The sequence below is a fragment of the Portunus trituberculatus genome, unplaced genomic scaffold (genome assembly GCF_017591435.1).
Source record: "Portunus trituberculatus isolate SZX2019 unplaced genomic scaffold, ASM1759143v1 PGA_scaffold_396__16_contigs__length_748793, whole genome shotgun sequence".
Taxonomy (NCBI): Eukaryota; Metazoa; Arthropoda; class Malacostraca; order Decapoda; family Portunidae; genus Portunus; species Portunus trituberculatus.
The window spans coordinates 402,347-419,435 of NW_025541564.1; the positions used below are offsets into that span (position 1 = coordinate 402,347).

A 17,089-nucleotide genomic window follows, 5' to 3' on the forward strand; every position below is an offset into this window, starting at 1 on the left:
ACTAGCACCCCCTTACCATATTTCTTGAGGTTTCCCTCAGGAATCGTACTGATCTCTTTGGACAGGTACCGGGAGGCATGGATGAAATTCCCGCGCCCATTTCTGTAGTACGCCACAAACCAACGTGGAGGTGGGATGTGGCGAGCTTTTAGAACTGGATTCTCTATGTAGCTTTCAAAAACATTTGGGATGTAATCCATGTCACTGTCTGAAATATTACGTGACTGGAGAAATTCAGTTTTGAAGCCAGAGCCGGCAAGGGGAAGAGATGCTACATGTTCATAAGCCAGACGGGCTTCGTCACATGACAGAAAAGTCATATAGCAGCGGTTAGATGGAAAATCCTTATCATAAACAAGTCGAATGCGAAGAACCGTGTCATACACCTTGAGAAGTGAGCGTAAGGCGTGATAAGAAAATGATGGGTTAACATTTACCATCACAAGGGAGTCATATGCAGCAGAAATACGTCCCTCAGAAGAACTCCCAGAACAGGAGACTGCTGCGGAGGCTCTTGTGGAGGGAATCCTCCTTCCCACTCAGACCTGAAGATGACGTCTCGCGAGCCAGGTCAGCCACCTCACGAGAACCTGAAAGTTTTTTGTGTTTTCCCATAAAAAAACAGTAACACAAAAGATTAGCTCCTAGGGCAAGGGAAACCACCTACTGGGACGACAATGGGAGCAAGCGCTGACTGCCGTGGACGGGTACCTCGTCCCCATGCGGACCAATCGTTTTAAAAAGACCCCACATGATGCAGAAAGTTTGTCCACGACAGAGCTAAGATCCCCCTCCCAAAGCATCCCAGCCTGGACACCCAACCATCCAGCACACGACGGCCCCTACTGGGCGATCCCTCCAGCGGGTGGCTCCGCTGTTCCACTGGCAACCTACGTAGGAACCATTTAGTCTGGCCCCTCACTGGCGACCTTACTAGCATGGGTAGCCCTCTCCTCCTCGAAAGGGCAGAACAGGGGCTTAAGCCCCTCTAGCCTAGCTCACCAGGTCACAGGGGCACGCAAGCCCCCCCACCACGACAAGGCAGGTCCCATCTGGGGGGTGTCCCACAGGGAAGTATTCTTAGTGTTACGCTATTCGCAGTCGCCATAAATGGTGTTATAGATACTCTACCGGATGGCGTTCACAGCTCCTTATATGTGGATGATTTGTGCATCTCTTTTGCTGCTGCTAGGATGTCACTGATTGAGCGCAAACTCCAACTGGCAATCAATAGGGTGTCCGGTTGGGCCAACATGAACGGTTTTCGATTCTCCACCTCGAAAACCGTAGCCGTGCATTTTTGTCGCAACCGTGGTGTACATCCAGACCCTAATTTATACCTCACCAATAGACGCCTCTCATGCGTGGAGGCGACTCGATATCTTGGTTTAGTGTGGTTTTTCCCTCTTTTTATCGGTCTGGTAGCCTTCCTTCAGTAGCATCCGTCTTTACTGCGGAGCTGTCTGCCATAGTCCTAGCTTTACAGATTATTTTTACACTACCGGTTTCGTCTTTAACAATTTTTAGTGACTGTCGCAGTGCTCTTACTGCTCTCTCTTCCACTATCTCTCTTCATCCATTGGTTTTATAAGCCCTAGAGTGGCTATATCTACTTACCAGAAGAGGATATCGTGTTGTGTTCTATTGGATCCCTGGTCACGTTGGTGTTCCTGGGAATGAACACGCAGACCGCCTCGCTAAAGAGGCAGCAATTTACGCTCCATCTCCTGCCCCTATTCCGTTTTGAGATGTATTTCATCTAATTCGAGTGGCAGTTGCAGCAATTTGGCAGAGGAGATGGCTAATGGGGGTCGCAACCTCGAAAATGGGAGAGATCACTACTTCCTCTATCCCTCAATGGACATACACCCATGTCCGGGATCGCCGTGCACAGACTTTATTGGCGCTACTGCGTATAGGTCACACGTACCTTACAGTACCTGTTGACCAGGGACCCTCAACCTTACTGTGATGACTGCCTGGTGCTGCTTACGATGCGGCACCTACTAGTGGAGTGCCCCAGTTTGATTGACTTAAGACACCGCGGTGTCTATTATATCTCAAAGGTCCTTGGACTAGAGTGCCTGGTCCAGGGCCATGATGTTTTCGTTTTTGGGAGAAGCTGGCCTTCTCCCAAAGCTGTGATTTATTTCATTGTTTTTTTTTTTTTTATTTAGTTTTACTGTATTTTTAGTTTTTTCTTTTAGCTATTGCATTGCTTTTAACTGTTTTTAGTTAGTCCCTTTTTTATATTCTGTCTTTTTAAAGTATTTTGCGGCGCCAAATGACCTTTTGATGTTGCGGCGCCAGAAAGCTAAAAATCCAATCCAGTCCAATACACACACTGTCAGCAGATGTTAGTCATCCAGACTAAAAATAGTTCGTAATGCCCTAAGACATATGAGACTAACCAGATTAGTCAAGCATGGTCAATAATTAGTCCAGCATGAATTCTGATTAGTCACAATTCCTAAGTAATGACTAATTTATGACCAACATTTCTCCAAAACTAGTGAAAACCACTGATTGAAATTGGTCCCAGTGACTAATTTATGACCAACATTTCTCCATAACTAGTCAAAAACAGACTAATTGAAATTGGTCCCAATGACTTATTAATGACCAGCATTTCTCCAAAAGTCGTCAAAACCAGACTGATTGAAATTTGTCCCAATGACTAATTTATGACCAACATTTCTCCAAAACTAGTCAAAACCAGACTGATGTAATCTTATCCCAATGACTAATTTATGATCAACAACTTCAAGTCAAAATAAATCAAACCTAGATTCATAGGCATGCAGAGGCAAATAAAAGAGAATTGTAGGATCTTATTTCATGTTACTATAACACAAAAAAGGGCATCATCTTAAATATTTAATTTATACTACGAGTAGTTTTGTTATATATTTTCTCATTGAGAAGTAAGATAGATTTGTCTACTTTTCCACTATCCGAAATCTTCAGGATTACCCTTTGAATGAAGGACAAAAATTTTCTGCAGAGCTTTGGGTATGAAAGATTGAATACATAAAAGCTGGCAACAAAGCACATTATTGTTCTGGTTAGTGTCATGCTACTTGTAATATCCTGAGTCAATTCTGAGAATATACTCCTCCTTCTTTATTATGACTGGCGAGTCACATATATGGACCTAAAAAAAAAATGAAGCAATGAAACTGAGGAAAGACAAAGTTCATATTTAAATACACAGATATAAGAAAAAGGTGAGGAAAAAAGAGATGTTAAAAACAAAAATAGCAGGAACAAGCTTGCTCTGAAAATTTTATATTCAAAATGTTGTGCAATGATCTCAGATTTATAATCATGATTTTCTAATTGCCCAAACAGCTCTCCTGAAGAGAAAAAGTTGTGACCTGTTTGACTATGTTCAACCAAATACCACACTTGGCTGCTACCTTAACAACCATGCAAATACAGCTCAGTAAACTTGGAAACACACACACACACACACACACACACACACACACACGGCGGTGTGGCATGAAGAAGTGTCCCACCATGACGAAATGGGAAAGTTCCCAAGATATCGTACAGCACGGGCAGAGAGGATGAGGAGAGGATCTCCTCATCCAGTACAATTCCAATGGGTAAAATGCTTACAATCTTGATTTTCCCCAAAACTTAACATAGTTTAGTATATCATTCAATATACCTATTTTGAGGAAGTGTACGTCTCAAGCAGTCGAAATTTACTAAAATATATGTATGGGATCTCTTAGTAGTAAAAGAAGTCATTTATAAAGTGGTCACCGACCGTGACGGACGTTCATATCCCTGCTCAGGGTCGAGAGACCCTGTCCCTGCTGGTCTCTACTCTGACCACTGTGCTCGGTGAGGTGATGACTACGGTGCATTTGTTACCACTTGTCAAATAACCAGTGCTGGTGACAAACAGCAGCTGGCTGCTTTATAGCGTCATTTTTATTTTTATTTTTTACTTAATTAGGAATTATATTTGCTTACATTAGTAAGAATAAAGCAGCAGCAAAACATTCCATATTTACCTAGTTCTCAAGTAAATAATTTTGTTAAATGGTGTGATGATAATTATTTGAATTTAAATGTAAAAATGACAAAGGAAATGTTAATTGATTTTCGTAAGAGAGAGAGGTGTACTCAAAATCTTGTAATTAAAGAGGAACAGGTAGAAATTGTACATGATTATAAACATTTAGGGGTGCAAATTGATGATAAAATAACCGGTGTATGGCAAATGTATGCAGAGAATTCACTTTGAGAATTTTAAGAAATCTAAAAATTGAAAATACTATTCTTGCTATGTTCTATAAGTCTGTTGAGTCAACTCTATGTTTTGGTTTAACAACGCTTAACTTTTTTTTACAATCAAAAAGGTTGTGAGAATTGCTGATAAATTGGGTGTAAAGGTAACAACACTAGATGACCTATATTCTAGAAATGTATTGCGTACAACTAGGAAAATAATGGACGACAATACCCATCCTCTCAATGATAACTACGTGTTCTTAAGACCTGGAAAAAGATTGGGTTTGTCTTCACAGAAAACATCTAGATATAAAAATTAATTTGTACCAGTTAGCATTAAATTGTATAATTATGTCCATGCAAAAAGGTAAAGTTATTGCTTCCATTGTGATTTCGATTCTGATGCAGGATAAATTTACAGCATGGTGTTTTTAAAAATTAATACTGTAGTGTATATAGTTTTAGTCTTGGACCTTACCTTGTCACAGATATTTTATTGTGTGTTGTACTGTATGTGGGGTTGTAACTGTAACTTTGAATGATCTGGATCCACAAAGAGTTTCAATGTGTATGTATCATTACAAATTGACCAAATAAAGTATTCATTATTATTATCATTGTTATTATAAAGGCAACGTTAATGATGGAACTGTTATTAAGAGTTAGTTAAGTAGAATTGATATTAGCATGAATGATAATGATAAAAGGTTTAGTATTATTGATTCTTTTAAATGTTATCATCAGCATTGCTCACCTTGGTGTTGCTGCTATGTTCTTTATTATCTATCGTTACTACTACTACTACTACTACTACTACTACTACTACTACTACTACTACTACTACCACAGCTATTATTATTATCATTATTATTATTATTTTATCATTATTATTATTATTATTATTATTATTATTATTATTATTATTATTATTATTATCATCATCATCATCACCATTATTGTTGTTGATGTTGGTGTTGGTGTTGGTAGTGGTGATGGTGGTGTTTGCGTTTTGGTGTTGGTGTTGGGCGCAACTAAAGCGTCCACGTCGCTCCGTGGAGCGAATGATTCGTGCGTCTGGCAGGGCAGGTCTTTACTTCCCGTCTCGTCATGGTGGGACACTTCTTCATGCCACAGCGGCACTAATGAGCTCTGAGCTCCTCTCCCGGGTGGCATCTGGTTGTCTCGACGCGCGCACGCACACGGCCCGGTAGCTCAGTGGTTAGAGCGCTGGCTTCACAGCCAGATGACCGGGGTTCGATTCCCCGGCCGGGTGGAGATATTTGGGTGTGTCTCCTTTCACGTGTAGCCCTGTTCACCTAGCAGTGAGTAGGTACGGGATGTAAATCGAGGAGTTGTGACCTTGTTGTCCCGGTGTGTGGTGTGTGCCTGGTCTCAGGCCTATCCGAAGATCGGAAATAATGAGCTCTGAGCTCGTTCCGTAGGGTAACGTCTGGCTGTCTCGTCAGAGACTGCAGCAGATCAAACAGTGAATTACACACACACACACACACACACACACACACACACACACACACCACGGTCTTCATACAAAAACGACTACTAAATTGATAATGTTAAGAATTGCTCCTTTAGAAGGTATAAAACAAAAGAATTGTTAAAAAAACATCATGTTATTTGTAATCAACTCCTATGCGTTAAAGAGGAAAACTATAATTACCTCATCATGAACCAGGAAACTGTTGATTATTCATTGAGTTCTGGAAGTGCTAGTAATGTTACCTCGACTCTGGATTCTGTGAAAATAAAATTTAATTCAATTTAGTTTGTGCCAAGCAGGACACGAGGTTTAAATAATGTAGTACACTTCTACACAGGTGAAACGACCCCATACCTTCCACCAAATAGGTGGTGAGGCAAGGGTGGAATGGGTGTAGGTAGGTGAGGAAGGAAGGTATTAGAGGGTGGGAGAAGGAAATGTAAGGGAGCAAACAAGTGACGGGGTAGGTGAGAGCAGTATGATTATAAACTAATGCAACAAATTTTATAACCAAGCAATTTTTGGGGCGAAACTCATGCTGATCGGATACCACAACAATGGCATCCTAGTATTTATCATCACGCTCATATGTCTTGCCATTTTGCTCTTCCTTATCCCATCCCTGGTTTGTAGATTCATCAGAGAAGATAGAATGAAAAGCAGTTTTCCCTATTGAAGATAAAGAAAAATATTTTTCCCTAAAGAGGACATAGTTTTCCTCATAGAAAATAGAGAAGAAATACAATTTTTCTCATAAAAGATAGAAAAGAAATGTATGGTTACACCACAGAAGATAAGAGAAAAAATAGTTTTCCCCATAGAAGATAGAAGAAATATAGTTTTCCCCATAGACGGTATAGAAGAAATACATTTTTCACAATAGAAGATTAAAAAATACAGGTTTCCCCATTGAAGATAGAGGAAAAATGGTTTTCCCCAAAAGAAGACAGAAGAAATACAGTTTTTCCCATAGATGATAGAAAAGGTATACATAATTTTGTTGGATAAAAGCATTCATAAGGAATACATCTAATCTTATCATATCATAAGTGCTGCAAGAAAGTATCTAAGTAATATGCAGTCATTAAACTGCATGAGCAAATTCTAATATTCATCTATTAAAATGAGAGAGAGAGAGAGAGAGAGAGAGAGAGAGAGAGAGAGAGAGAGAGAGAGAGAGTGAGTGAGTGAGTGAGTGAGTGAGTGAGTGAGTGAGTGAGTGAGTGAGTGAGTGAGTGAGTGAGTGAGTGAGTGAGTGAGTGAGTGAGTGAGTGAGTGAGTGAGTGAGTGAGTGAGTGAGTGAGTGAGTGAGTGAGTGAGTGTGTGTGTGTGTGTGTGTGTGTGTGTGTGTGTGTGTGTGTGTGTGTGTGTGTGTGTGTGTGTGTGTGTGTGTGTGTGTGTGTGTGTATTTACCTAATTGTATTTACCTAATTGTAACATACGGGAAAAGAGCTATGCTCGTGTTGTCCCGTCTCCATATCTATTAATGTCCAGCTTTTTCTTAAAATCATGAATATTCCTTGCGTTGACCACTTCCACGTCTAAACTATTCCATGCTTCCACCCTTCTATGAGGGAAGCTATATTTTTCACATCTCTCCTATAAGTGGCCATTTTAGTTTTTCCCATGCCCTCTCGACATTCTTCCATTCCACATACACAGATCTTCCCTATCCATTTTTTCCATGCCAATCATCACTCTGTATATTGCTATCAGGTCTCCCTTTCTCTTCTGTTTTCCAGGGTTGGAAGTTGCATTCTTTTCAGTCTGTCTTCATAAGTCAAATCTCTTAAGTCAGGCACCATTTTCGTTGCAGCCCTCTGTACTTTCTCTAGTTTCCTTATGTGTTTCTTTAAGTTCGGAGCCCACTGTATTGTTGCATATTCAAGCCTCGGTCTTATCATTGCAGTAATTATTTTCTTCATCATTTCTTCATCTAGATATACGAACGCCACTCTTATGTTCCTCAATAAGTTCAATACTTCTCCAATTATTTTGTTTATATGTCTCTCTGGCGATAGGTCATTGGTAATTGTCACCCCAAGGTCTTTTTCTTCATGACTGGTTTTATGTCTTCATTTCCTATCTTGTACATACTCCTGATTCTTCTTTCACTCTTGCCAAACTCTATTTTCTTGCATTTTGTCGTGTTGAACTCCATTTGCCATGTACAGCTCCATTTCCATATTCTGTCCAAGTCTTCCTGGAGTAGTTCGCAATCTTTGTCACATCTCACTTTTCGTAACAATTTTGCATCGTCTGCAAATAGGCTCACATAACTGGACACCCCATCCACCATGTCATTTATGTAGACTGCGAACATTACTGGTGCCAACACTGATCCCTGTGGAACTCCACTCTCCACCAATCCCCATTCTGATGGTCTGTCCTTAATTATTGTTCTCATTTCTCTTCCTACCAAAAGTCTTCCATCCATTTTAGTAAACTGCCATGCACTCCTCCTACCATTTCAAGTTTCCAGATCAGTCTCTGGTGTGGTACCTTATCAAAGGCCTTTTTAAATCCAGATATATTCCATCAGCCCAACCATCTCTTTCCTGTATTACATCTATCACCCTCGAATAGTAACATATCAGGTTTGTCGTGCATGAACGCCCTTTCCTAAAACCAAATTGACACTCACAAAGTATGTCATTTTTCTCCAAGAAGTCTGTCCATCTAGTCTTCACCACCCTCTCACACATCTTAGCTACCACACTTGTAAGTGACACTGGTCTATAGTTCAATGGGTCTCTCTTGTTACCTGATTTATAGATTGGGACAATGTTAGCTCTTTTCCAGTCTTGGGGCACTACACCTTCCCTTAATGAGGCATCAATTACTTCACAAACTTTTTCTGCCAATTGCTCCCTGCATTCTCTTAAAATCCATCCTGATACCCCATCAGGTCCCACAGCTTTTCTCACTTCTAAACTCCCCATCATGTTCTTGATCTCCTCCACCGTTACTTGAAACTCCTTCATAATCCCTTTCTGTTCCATTACCAGTGGTTTGTCAAAAGCAGTCTCCTTTGTGAATACCTTCCGAAAGCATCCATTCATAGCCTCTGCCATTTCCTGGGATCTTCACTGTATACTCCATTTACTTCTAAACTTTCAATACTTTCTCTATTTTTGATGTTGTTGTTCACATGTCTGTAAAAAGCCTTGGTTGGTCTTTACATTTATCAATTATATCCTTTTCTTGTTTCTTTCTTTCTTCTCTTCTAATCAACACATATTCATTTCTTGCTCTTTTGTAACTTTCCCACTGCTTAATCCGTCTTTTCCTTCTCCACCTCTTCCATGCATCCTCTTTTCTTGTTCTAGCCTTTTCACATCTATCGTTAAACCAGTCCTGCTTTCCAACTTCTCTATGTTGTCTTATTGGTACAAATTTTTCTCACCTTCTTTGTATATTTTTATAAATTCCTTCCACTTTTCATTTGCTCCTTAGCACTCTTGAATTTCATCCAATTTGTCTCTTGAAAGAATTTCTTTAGGTTTCCAAAATCTGTCTTGGCATAATTCCATCTTCCCACTTTATATTCTTCATTTCTTCTAGATTTCTCTTCGTCTATCACCTTGAACTCCAAAACTGCATGATCACTCTTTGCTAAAGGGCACTCCACCCTCATCTCCTCAATGACCATTGGCTCTGTACTAAAGACCAAGTCCAGTCTTGACGATGCTCCCTCTCCTCCAAACCTAGTATCTTCTTTGACCCACTGAGTTAACACATTTTCCATTGCCAGTGTCAATAGTGTATTTCCCATGTTGTCTCTGATCCTTCCATTGACCAGTCCTCCCAACACACCTCTTTACAATTAAAATCTCCCATCATTATAGTTCGTTCACAGCCACCCAACATTTCTTCCAGACATGTTCCTGTATCACTTATCATTTCTTCATATTCCTGTACTGACCATGCATTTGTCTTAGGTGGTACGTACACCACTATGTAGTGCCTCTTTTTCCTTCATTAGTTTCTGCTCTGATCTTTAGCACTTCTGCCTTTCCCATACCTTTTTCACTTGATCCACCTTTATATCTTTTTAACCAGCAACATCACTCCTCCTCCCATCTTACCTACTCTATTTCTTTTCCAAACGTTATATTTCCTTCTCCAACCTTCATCAGGTCTTCTCCTCTCTCAGTTTTGTTTCAGTAAGACCCACAATATCTGGGTTCTTGTCCTCAAGTAATCGTTGAGTTCTAAAATCGATATCACTCCATTTATGTTGGAATACATTACATTTCGCTCATATGTAAGTTTCTTTAGTCCTTTCTTGCTGTACTTTTCTGGGTTATGAACCACTTCCTCAGTCTCATATCCAAGATTCTCCAGAAAAACTCTTTCTTCTCTTCTTCTGTCCTCTTCATTTTTTTTTTGTGTGTGTGTGTGTGTGTGTGTGTGTGTGTGTTTACAAGGAGTTACAAGGAAAAGAAGTACTCCAGAAGGCTTTATGACCCGTACAAGGGAGTACTGATGACTCAAACAAGTTAGAAAGATGCTCAGAGAGAGAGAGAGAGAGAGAGAGAGAGAGAGAGAGAGAGAGAGAGAGAGAGAGAGAGAGAGAGAGAGAGAGAGAGAGAGAGAGAGAGAGAGAGATAAATGAATATAAAGTTTAGCATTGAAATTATTAAAACATTTTAAACTAATGCACATTACATTAAAACCATTATCAACTACTCACCATTATTTTGTCTCTGATATTCTGGAGTAACTATCCCATACTGCCTGTGATACTTTCTTCTTGTTTTTGATGAGGAGAAGCACTGCTTCAGATGCTTTTAGGCAACCACTTCTGATTGTTTCTTGTATATCTATATGGCAATTCTTGTGAATTCAGCCAAAATCTGTTAAAAAAGAAAAGAAAATTAAAGATAATCTTTACAACTTTATCATTCACTCCCTCATGACAAGGAGCAGAGTTCTGTGCTGAAGGCCTGTACAATATCTAAAGTTTGATAATCGGTATGATAGTAATGGAACACATCCTTCAAGAGACCAGAAATACACACACACACACACACACACACACACACACACACACACACACACACACACACACACACACACACACACACACACACACACACACATTGCAAGGTAGATTGGTAATGTTGGAGAAGAGATTTGAGGAGTTGGTGAAGGAATTAAAAGTTCAGAGGAGTGAGGAGGAGCAGGATAGAGAATTCCAAGGCTTTGAAGGAAAGAGTTAAGAGACTGGAGGAAAATGAAAACGATTGGTGGATGAGAATGCACACTTGAGAGTGGAGGTTGAAAAATACAAGAGACGGTTGGAGGAGAAAATGGAGAGAGTAGTAAAGGAGAAAGATGACTTTAAGGAAATGATTAGTGAGCAGAATGAAAGGTTTGAAAGGGAATGGGAACTGAAGAAAACACAATGGACTGAGTCGAGGGAAGCAGAGATGGTTGGATTACAAGAAATAATTAAAGATCAGTTGAAGGAAGACAAAAAGAAAGGTCCAAGGAACTGGTTAATGTAATGAAGAATAAGGAAACATTGATAAGGGAAATAGCAGAAAAGAAGAAGAGTGTGTTAATATTTGGGATGAAAGAACAAAATATAACATATAAGCCTAAGAGAATTAAGGAAGAATTAAAACGGTAAGAGATCTGTTCAAAAATCTAAATGATGATGAAAAAAAGACCTACAAGAAGAAGTGGAAGAGATCCATAGACTGGGTCCGTATAAGGAGGAGTGAGCAGACCGATTAAAGTAGTACTGAAGTCACAACAATCTGCGGAGGATATCCTATATAGAACATCAAAGTTAAGAGAGATAGAAGGTTGTAAAGAGGTGTTTGTGAGAAAGAATAGAAATGAGGAAGAGGAGAAGATATAAGGAATTGGTGGAAGAGGCGAGAAGGAAAAATGATGAGCGGTCTGAGGAGGAAAGAGAAAAGTTTTTTTGGAGAGTTATAGGAGAGAGTCAGAAAGTGGTATGTGGAAAGAAGGAATACGGAGGAACCCCTAGAGGAGCAGTGGGTGGACCGTAATGTATACTAATATAGATGGGATACTGTCAAGTAGATTGGAATTGCAAGACTATATGATAGTGGAGAAGCCTGATATAGTGTGTTTGACTGAGACAAAATTGCATGAAAAAACAAAGATAAATTTGGATAATAAATATAATATATGGAGAAAGGATAGAGAGTAAAGGTGGAGGAGGAGTTATGATTATGACGAAGAAATAAATAAATGTGGATAAGGTTTGGTATGGGAAGAACAACGCAGAAGTGATAAGCATAAGGATAAAAAGTGATGGAAAAGAATTAATAATCATGGTGACCTATGTACCTCCTAAAACAAATTCTTGGACATTAAGGAATACGACAATATGATCAAGGATACTTTACAGAGTTTGGAAAGTGTATTATCTGGAAAAGAAAGGTGATACTAGTAGGAGATTTTAATTGTAAGGAGGTGGATTGGGAAAATCTAGTAAGTGGTGTTGGAGAGGAAGCATGGGAGAGAGATTTCTTAATCTAATGATGGAAAATATGATGGAACAGAGGGTGAAGGAAAATACTAGATATAGAGGAGATGATGAACCGGCTAGACTGGATTTGGTGTTAACAAGAGAAGTGTACCTATGTGGAGATATACAATACAAGTGTCCTTTGGGAAAGAGTGATCATGTGGTTATGGAAATGCAGATAGCAACAACACAGCGAAGGAAGGACGAGACATACAGGAGTGGTAGATTGAATTATAGAAAGATGGACACAGAAAGTTTGAAAAATTATTTCAGAAAATTAGATTGGGAGGAGATGTTACAAATCAGAGAAGTGCAAAAGAAATATGAGATTTTTATGAAATATTATAAAGAAGGAGTTATGAAATTTGTACCAAAGTATAAACCGAGAGAGGAAGGAAGAAAGGATTGGTTTAATGCAACTTGTGTTAAGGCTAAGGAAAAGAGATGTGGCTTGGAAAAGATGGAAAAGAGCAGGAATATACTAAATAAGGAGAATTATAGAGTGGCGAGAAATGAGTATGTGAGGGTAAGGAGGAGGAAGAAAGAAAATTTGAAAAAGATATTGTAGACAAGAGTAAGGAACATCCAAAATTGTTTTACAGGTTCATAAATGGTAAACTTAAAAAGAGAGTCCATTGAAAGATTAAAAGGAGAGCAAGGGATAGTAGATGACCCTAAGAATATAGCGGAATTGCTAAATAATAGGTTTCAGCAAGTATTTACTGAAGAAACAATGTTTGTAAAGCCTCAGAATGTACAAGGAAATGTGCACATGGATGACATTAAGATACCTAAAAGGAGTTATATAAAATGTTGGAGGAACTTAAAGATGATAAAGCGATGGGACCAGATGAAGTTTCAGGAAAATTATTGAAGGAGTGTAGAGAAGAATTGATTGATCCATTATATGATATTATAAGGTGTTCATTAGAAACAGGGAAGTACCAGTAGAGTGGAAGAGAGCTGAAGTGGTGCCCATTTATAAGGGAGGCAGTAAGGAAGAGCCTCTTAACTATAGACCTGTGTCTCTAACAAGTGTGGTCGGTAAGATTTGTGAGAGGGTGATAAAGAAATATTGGATACGGTTCCTGGAGGATCATAAGTTATTATCGGATCATCAATTTGGCTTCAGGAAAGGGAGGTCATGTGTAACAAATCTACTGAGCTTTTATTCAAGAGTGGTTGACAAAATACAAGAGAGAGGGGATGGATGGACTGTGTATATTTGGATTTAAAGAAAGCTTTTGACAAGGTACCTCACATGAGACTGTTATGGAAATTAGAGATTTATGGAGGACTGAAAGGAAAAGTGTTAAAGTGGATGGAAAACTACTTGAGATGGAGGGAGATGAGAACGGTAATAAGGGATGCAAAGTCGGACTGGTTGGTGGTGGAGAGTGGAGTCCCACAAGGCTCAGTGCTGGCACCAATACTTTTCCTTGTATATATTAATGACATGCCAGAGGAGTAAACAGTTATATTAATTTGTTTGCGGATGATGCGAAGTTGTGTAGGTGTGTGAAGAGTGAAGAAGATTGTGAAATTTTACAGGCAGACCTGGATAAGATTTGGGAGTGGAGCAAGAGGTGGCAAATGGAATTTAATCTGAGCAAAAGTCATGTGATGGAGATGGGGAAGAGTGGAAGACGGCCAAGAGGGTCATATAAGATGGGTGAAGAAGTAGTGTTGAAAAAGGTGGAAAAGGAAAAGGATTTGGGAGTGATAATACAAGACCATGGGCAGTTTGAGGCTCATATTGATAAGATGTTTGGAGAAACGTATAATTTGATAAAAAATATTGGATTAGCCTTCCATTATATGGATAAAGATATGATGAAGAAATTAATTAGTACGGTAATTAGACCAAGATTGGAATATGCTGGAGTGGTTTGGTCCCCTTATAAAAAGAAGCATATAAGGAAGTTGGAGAGATTGCAGAGAATGGCAACAAAAATGGTTCCGGAATTGGCAGAAATGACCTATGAGGAGAGATTAAAAGAAATGAATTTGCTTACCTTGGAACAAAGAAGAGAAAGAGGAGATTTAATACAGGTTTATAAACTGTTGAATGGACTGGATGAAGTGGATAATGAGCAAATGATGTTGAGAGAGGAAAACTTAAATAGAACTACAAGATCGCATAGTAAAAAGATAGCCAAGGAATATGCTTGAAGGATGTGAAGAAATATAGTTTCCACAAAGATGTGTGGAGGTGTGGAATGGTTTGAGTGAGGAGGTGGTGTCAGCGAGGTGTGCATAGTTTTAAAGGAAAGTTGGATGTGTGTAGATATGGAGACGGGGCCACACGAGTATGATACCCAGGCCCTGTAAAATTACAACTAGGTGAATACAACTAGATGAATACATATATATATATATATATATATATATATATATATATATATATATATATATATATATATATATATATATATATATATATATATATATATATATATATATATATATATATATATATATATATATATATATATATATATATATATATATATATATATATATATATATATATATATATATATATATATATATATATATATATATATATATATATATATATATATATATATATATATATATATACACAGCAATTGAAAATATGTTAAGAAGTGGGTACTACATAAGCACTACCTAAGAACTATTAACTATATATACCTCTTCTTCACCAAACAGTCATGGGTAATGTTTTTTCAAATCTGGAATGGGAATGCCCTCTGTTACTATCTTTTTCTGGGCTCTGATAATGTCTTGGACATCAGCAAGCAGACCCTTTCATAATTAGGGTTTTTTATTTTCTCATTTCAGAGCATTTATATGCTCTGAAATAATCAAGTCATCCTCGCCAGGTTCTCTGTCTGGCAAATATCAAGGGATGCCCCATGTAGGAGCAGACACAATCCTTGTGGATGTATTGTCTGGAGCAGGAGTAGACTTCTTTATTCGTTTCCTAAGTGCTGTCTCAGGAATATCTTTGTGCTCCCTTTTTCTCCCATTCTGAAATCGGTATATTAACTGTTGCTTCCACAGGTACTGTAATAACAATAGTAACGGTATATAGAGTTCAAACAACATGCAAAGATTAACCTAAACATGTAAGTAAACCTAAATCATACCCTTGAAAAAGCTGGTTCAGGAGTTAGAAGTTTAGGATACTTTTCCATCACACACACACACACACACACACGTTGTCCTTCAAACATCAACTAATCGAAATTCGTACTTAGTGGCATCACTTCATTCATCATGCGAGTGTATACACAGCCATTCTACATGCTTCACGACAAGCTTAATTATTAACTTACCGTGTGGAGGCCATGTTAGAAGCTGAGAAGTGTTTTCAGGCTCATGGATCCAGGGAAAGATAGAAGCTCAAAACGCGAGTAAATAGCGTGGTTGTGGAGGTAGTCTGTGCGGGATGGCGTCTTTGAATTAACTGACTGCCGTGCCGCCCGTGCGAGCCTCAGTGCTTCCATGAGTTGATGAAATCTTATCTTACCCTAGATTTTTGTCAATTTTACCCTAGATTCGAGTGTTTTACCCTAGATTGTCGAAGTTGCCCATTAATTGTTGATTAATGCACTTTTATCATACATAAGTTTAAATATTGCCCCCCACCCCCAACACACACACAGGACTACACTACAGCCACTACTGCGGCTGCTCTGTGTGGACTCGTCCTCGCAAGTGACTGACTCTGTGTGTGAACTGCGATCTAACCGAAGGTCCAAAACATGTACGCGTAGTAGACGGGTGAGTGGAGACTGGGGAGAAAGGGGATGGGGTGGGCGGGCGGGTGAAGGGATGATACAAGTCACGGGGATGATTGTGTACATGAATCGAACATGAAAGAGAATCAGCCTGCCACCAGATTGGCACCATTCCAAGCACACCTATCCATAGGACGGCAGATTACCCAAATTACCCTAGTTTATGCATTACCCTAAACACTACCCTAAGAAGGGTCCAATTACCCTAGTTTAGGGTATTTTATCCTAAAATGGAAGCACTGTGTTCGAAGGTCCAAAACGTGTACGCGTAGTAGACGGGTGAGTGGAGACTGGGGAGAAAGGGGTTTTGGTGGGGTGGGGCGGTGAAGGGATGATACAAGTCACGGGGATGATTGTGTACATGAATCGAACATGAAAGAGAACCAGCCTGCCACCAGATTGGCACCATTCCAAGCACACCTATTCATAGGACGGCAGATTACCCTAAAATTACCCTAGTTTATGCATTACCCTAAACATTACCCTAAGAAGGGTCCAATTACCCTAGTTTAGGGTATTTTACCCTAAAATGGAAGCACTGGCGAGCCTCCTGAGGGGACGCGTCTGTCGCTGCTGGACTTGTATGAGACGCGTACACGTCTCGAAACCGAAGCGTGAGAACCGGACGTTATGAGAGGGAGGAACAGGCCTGGGAGGATATAAAAATTAGTTGTCGTGGGTCGCTACTTGGTCGGCGCGGCCATAACTAATGACTATTTATTTGTAGCCTTATAATGCTAATCCTGGCGTCTCGGGTCTGCAGGATGACGATGAAAACAAAATGATTATGCACAGGTAAAAATTCACCATGAACTGACTTAGATATGAAAGACACGGTGCTTCAATACCAAATGGATTTTTCAATATCAAATTTACCATTAATTTGGTATTGAAAAATACCAAATGGCAACTCTGGACTGCGGGGCAATGGCCTCCTCCACTGGCACTTTGACGAGGAACTATTCACAGCTACACCAGCTCAAAGCAGTCTGTCCACAACACTTATTCGGCTTGTATAACTAATGCAAGTATGTCCGTATCAAT

At 39.3% G+C, this 17,089-nt stretch overlaps 1 long non-coding RNA gene across 1 annotated transcript; it reads right to left on the reverse strand.

Moving 5' to 3' along the window:
• Positions 1–2,821: 2,821 nt before the first annotated feature.
• On the reverse strand, positions 2,822–10,629 carry LOC123500538. Its single transcript, XR_006673370.1, has 3 exons — positions 10,443–10,629; positions 5,927–6,002; positions 2,822–3,154 (listed from the first exon to the last, which is right to left on the reverse strand). It is a non-coding gene; the product is annotated as an uncharacterized LOC123500538 (long non-coding RNA).
• Between the last annotated feature and the right edge of the window lie 6,460 nt (positions 10,630–17,089).